The sequence below is a fragment of the Aegilops tauschii genome, chromosome 5 (assembly GCF_002575655.3).
Source record: "Aegilops tauschii subsp. strangulata cultivar AL8/78 chromosome 5, Aet v6.0, whole genome shotgun sequence".
Classification (NCBI taxonomy): Eukaryota; Viridiplantae; Streptophyta; class Magnoliopsida; order Poales; family Poaceae; genus Aegilops; species Aegilops tauschii.
In genome coordinates this window covers 44463176-44468987 of record NC_053039.3, presented here as the reverse complement: position 1 = coordinate 44468987, position 5812 = coordinate 44463176, and the positions used below count along the sequence as shown (strand labels likewise).

General features: G+C 42.6%; 1 pseudogene; it reads right to left on the bottom strand.

The window, feature by feature from the left end:
- Positions 1–2880: 2880 nt before the first annotated feature.
- LOC141022535 (protein FAR1-RELATED SEQUENCE 5-like) lies at positions 2881–5476 on the bottom strand (annotated as a pseudogene).
- Positions 5477–5812: the final 336 nt, after the last annotated feature.

The window sequence follows — 5812 nt, the reverse complement described above, 5'->3', positions numbered from 1 at the left end:
ATTGGATCTACCGCAACAAGCAAGATGAAAATGGCCTTGTGGTGAGGAATAAGGCACGGCTAGTAGCTCAAGGCTACACACAGGTTAAAGGAATTGATTTCGATGAAACTTTTGCACCTGTTGCTAGACTTGAAGCTATTTGCATATTACTTGCTTATGCTAACCATCATGATATCACTTTATATCAAATGGATGTGAAAAGTGCATTCCTCAATGGTAAGCTTGAGGAAGAAGTATATGTTGCTCAACCCCCAGGTTTTGAAGATCCTAAGCATCCTGACAAAGTCTTCACACTAAATAAGGCCCTCTATGGCCTCAAGCAGGCCCCTCGGGCGTGGTATGATACTTTGAAGGAATTCCTCATGAAGAAAGGCTTCAAATCCGGTTCACTCGACCCTACTCTTTTCACTAAATCATATGATGATGTATTGTTTGTATGCCAAATATATGTTGGTGACATCATTTTTGGCTGTACTGACCAACGTTATAGTGATGAATTTGCCTATATGATGAGTGAAGAATATCAAATGCCTATGATGGGAGAGTTGAAATTCTTCTTAGGTCTTCAAATTCGTCAACAGCGCAATGGCATATTGACATCTCAGGAGAAATGCCTCAAGGATGTACTAAGGAAATTCGGCATGCAAGATTGCAAAGGCGTCAAAATTCCTATGCCCACAAATGGCCATCTATGCACTGATGAAAATGGTATTGACTTCGATCAAAAGGTATACCGCTCCATGATTGGTTCTTTATTGTACTTATGTGCATCTAGGCCAGATATTATGCTTAGTGTTTGCATGTGTGCCCGATTTCAAGCTACACCGAAGGAATCACACCATAAGACTGTGAAGCATATTCTTCGATATCTAGCTCACACACCAACACTAGGATTATGGTACCCCAAGGGCTCGGCTTTTGATCTCGTTGGATATTCTGACTCTGACTATGCTGGTGATCGTGTGGATCGCAAGTCAACATCTGGTACATGTCATTTCCTCGGACGATCTTTGGTCTGTTGGTCCTCGAAGAAACAGAACTGCGTATCACTGTCTACTGCTGAAGCTGAATACATTGCTGCTGGTTCTTGCTGTGCTCAATTGCTGTGGATGAAGCAAACTCTCAAGGACTACGGCGTCAACGCGAAGAATGTGCCTCTCTTCTGTGACAATGAGAGTGCCATCAAGATTGCTCACAGCCCAGTTCAGCACTCGAAGACAAATCACATTCAGATCCGTCATCATTTTCTTCACGATCATGTGTTGATGGGCTACATTTCTATTGAGCATGTGAAGACTGAAGAACATCTAGCCGATATCTTCACAAAGCCCTTGGATGAGAAGAGATTTAGCAAGTTGCGGTGTGAGCTAAATATCTTATAATCTTCGAATGTTCTTTGAAAAGGACACTCATCCTAACACTTCTGCAAAATTGATGAATTAGATGTGCAACACATGGAGAAACGTTTTTCTTCAATCAATGAAGAATAACACTCTAAGTGTGAAGAAATTAATGAAGAATTTGATTCTCAGAACCCTATGACAATTGTACGCGGCGTCTGAAATCATCATTCTTATACGGTGGGTCACGCCACCAGAAAAGTTGAAAATCTTCAATTTGAGTTTTTCCTCAGTTTTTAATATTCTTCAACTTTGCAAAATCTTCACTGTTTCCGTCGTTTCTCTTCATTGGCTATATATATATATATATGGCAACATATTCGGTGAATCCTACCTAGTTCGTGTAGCCGTTCCGTTTCAACCCCACGATCTCAATCCCGAGCATCACGTGCAGCCTAGGGACTAATTACGTTTAGACGCCCGCTTTGTAATCTAACAACCATCTTACTTCACAGAAAACCCCCAAAACCTTTTACCCAAGAGTAGCCCGACTGCTTCTGCGCGTCTTCCGCCGCCGCTGCCGCCGTCGTGTGCTCCGAGTTCCGTCGACTCGATCCCGACGTCGTCCAGCGCCCATGACAAAGCAAACCAAGCGGATGCCTCGACGGCGGGTCCATGACGAACTGACGTTGTTCGGCGCAGGCGACGAACCGGACCAGGCGGTCGTCTCGGAGGCAAGGCCATGACGAACTGTCGTCGTTTGGCTCCGGTGATGAAGCCTCTCGATCAGGCGCTATCTCCCTGGATGGCCTACCCCGACAAGGGTGATTCCTTCAGAGGAAGTTGTAGCCTCTCGTCCGCAGGAAGGCTGTAACAGATGAACTTGTGCAAGTACTGTCCTGTAGCATTCGGCTGACTGACATGCACATTACTAGTGCAAAAGCCGGTAGCAGTAAACTGTATCAATTTTTGCAGCATAATGAATGGCAATGGCAGGTTCAAATCAGAGGCTTTGATTGAGCTTTTTCCTGTTAGTTTGCTTGGCATTTGGTAAAAAAAGAGTCCTCTTTGCTGTTGCCAAGAAGGCTCGTGACTTATTGAGTTATGCATTAGTAAAACAGGCGACCATTTCAGTAAAGCTTTGAAGTACAGAAGAGGTCTGCGATGGCTATGCAGTTTTGCGATCAAAGCTATAAGCAAAAGTCACCATCATAAGTTTTCTGAACACCTACAAACTTCATTATGTGCTACTGGACAATGCAAGTCTGATCAAAAAATCGGGAGGAAATAAACATGCAGTATTGCCATAGTAAAAATTTTAATATTATAAAAAGAAATTTAATCGTGCTTGCATAGCTGGTAAAAATGTCTGAAATTGATAAATATGTTTGATATTCTTTAGCAATTTGACAAGCATTAAACTTGTCAGAAATCAAGTCAACTTTAATTTGACACGACGCAAATTCTCATCCATTACATAATTGACTACATCAGAGTGTGCATGATAATATAGATAAAATCATTCTTTGCTTGGACTGTATCAGGAGGCACCATTTGGCTGCATATCTTGCAAAGTCGCACTCCCTCCTTTTTTGCTTGGACAATTACGACTATCATGAAATACCATTTGCTTGCACGTCTTGCACAAGCGTGCGACCTTTGCCTTGCCTTCTTTGTCCTTATTTTTCTGAACCCCCTCCTTGTACTCCTTTCCTCGCTTTATTCTTTTGCATCTCCCCACGGTACGAACATCAGTCGGCGGATGAATATGAACTTCAGTGGGAATATTGCAACCAATAAAAGCCTCATATTCCTCTTGCCTAGTGCTTTGGGTGGCTTCAGGGATCATTTGGCCCAAAGGCGCCTCAATGTTCATCACACTTGATGTTAAGAAGTCCAATGCTTCATCTGAATGTTTCGCCTTTTGAATAAGCTCTTCCATCTTATCTCATACAACTGAAATCTTCTTTCTTGTGGCCGCATCAAGTGAATCCATGGGCTTTTCTTCTAGTAGGTTCCCCTGTTCATCATAAACATTCTCCCTGCAAAACAAAAGAATGTTGCTAGTCATATGATTATGGAATAACAATAAGAAATCGGTTGGCATGCATTACTGTTTTTACCTTTTGCACCTTTTCTGCCATCTTTTCATAATGTAGTAGCTAGGAAGCTCATTTTGGTTTTCAATCCTCGAAACTTGGATAATATGGCGACATGGAATACCGAGTGACTCAAATAACTTGCACGAACAATTTGCTATCATGCTTCCAATGTCATAGCAAACCTCCCTAATCTTACCAGACCGACCTCTCAGGGTCACATTTTTTACCCCCACACCTTGTGTAATATTCTGAACACAACAATGGTCTCTAGCAGCAATAACTTGTAGCTGAAATTTCTTGAACACCTCATATGTGAATACCTCACTACCTTGTTTCTCCATTGTCCATGGCGTAAATAGTTGTGGGGTGGTATGTATGCTTCTGTTGTCTGCCATTAATTCTTCCTCACGTTGACATTCTAAAGCTGTGTCAAACCTAAGCCAAAACTCAACAAAAGCAAGCCTTCGATGAATGAAGCGGTTAAAAAAGGAATTTGCACTTTCTGATCTTGAAGTGGTTCGGAGAATGCCTGCTAGATATATATCCATAAAGTACGCCGGTATCCATTTATCTCGAATGCTAAACCTTTTACTCAACCACTCATTTTCCTCCAACCCAAAATCTGTAATGATGGAATTCCATTGTGACTCAAACTCTATTGAAGTTTCCGAACCCCAAACACATGAGTTCAATCTCGTCCAAAATTCAGAATCTTCTCTAATCACAGGTCCAACTTTTTCAGGAACCTTTTCCATTATATGCCACATGCACAACCTATGAACGGTTGTTGGAAGAACTTCGTCAATACCATTCTTGATGCTAGTGGCTTCATCGGTTATGATGAGTCTAGGTGCTATCCCTCCCATTGCAATTAAGAAGGTCTCAAATAACCAAATGTATGACTCATCCTTCTCATTTGATAAGAATGTAGCAGCGAAAAATACACTTTGTAAGTGATGATTAACCCCAGTAAATGGTGCAAATATCATGTTGTACTGATTAGTGGTGTATGTAGAATCAAAGGATATGACATCACCAAAGTGACTATAGTTCTTCCTGCCCGTGGCATCCGCCCAAAACACACGCACTAGCTTCCCCTCATCATTCACATCAAAATCATAGAAAAATGCTGAATTCACTTCCTGCTTTCTAGCTAATTGGGCCACAAACATTTGAGCACCTGCATCTCTGATTTTATACCTGAGTGCTTGGTAGTAATTCTGCAAGTCCCTCTTTGAGGAGCCAACATTCGGAATTCCGCCCTCACTAACTTGCAGGAGCCTATGTGCTTGAGAGGTTCCAATGCTTGCCTTATGACATGTGTATAAAGTATTCTTTGCCCTCTCACTAACTGTACGATTCGATCTGATCAAATGACGCTTATCAGGTGATACAAGACCATGAACGTGGTGCTCAACCCATGAGTCGATCTTGTAGGTGTTATCCCCACAAAGTCTAACAAAGATATGGGCATCACAACCGCATCGCGTATTTGTCTGCTTACGCCTCTTCTTCAAGGGGTCATCTATCTCCTTACTATCTTTTGACTTGAATCCTTCCCTATTACACATGAGACGCTTAGTCCGGACCACCTTATTATCAATTTTTTTCTGTTGTCCGATTCGAACACCAAAACCTGATTCATGTGCATATGCCTTGTAGAATTTCTCTACTGCCTCGAGTCCTTCAAATGCCATACCCACTTTAGGCTTCAAGTGCTCATCACATTCAGGTGTAAAAGATGTAGACTGCAATGTCAAGAATAAACCAGAATAAGCACTTCATGCATAGTTTCAGTTGTTAGTGCAAACTGAACTTACAAAGAGGGGTACATCAGTGTTCTTTTGGGGTGTACTAAATCCTCCATGGCTCATATGCATTTGAACGTTATTGATTGGATCGATACTGCTGCACGCATGGCCACATGATTAGCCTTTCAACCTACACTCACACGTGTATACACACGGACTAAATTTGTGTGTAGTTTTACCTGAAACTTTTGATGCCCTCCCTGTCGCTGATTGCAAATGACATCGTTGTACTTGCTAGTTGCTCATTGGTAGTTGCCGCTACAGCAAAGTATTACCATTTATAGGGGAGATAGGTCTACGTAGAGAAGTACATGCACAACAGACTGATGCGTACGGCATTTGCCGATGCTTGTCAGGTTCATGTTAACGTGGGATCAGACAAGCATGTACAAGACTGGGACGGTACCTGCCTCTCGTGGGTGCCGGATGACGTCGGGATCGAGTCGACGGAAATCGGAGCACACGACGGCGGCGGCGGCGGCGCAAGACGCGCAGAAGCAGTCGGGCTACTCTTGGGTAAAAGGTTTTGGGGGTTTTCTGTGAAGTAAGATGGTTGTTA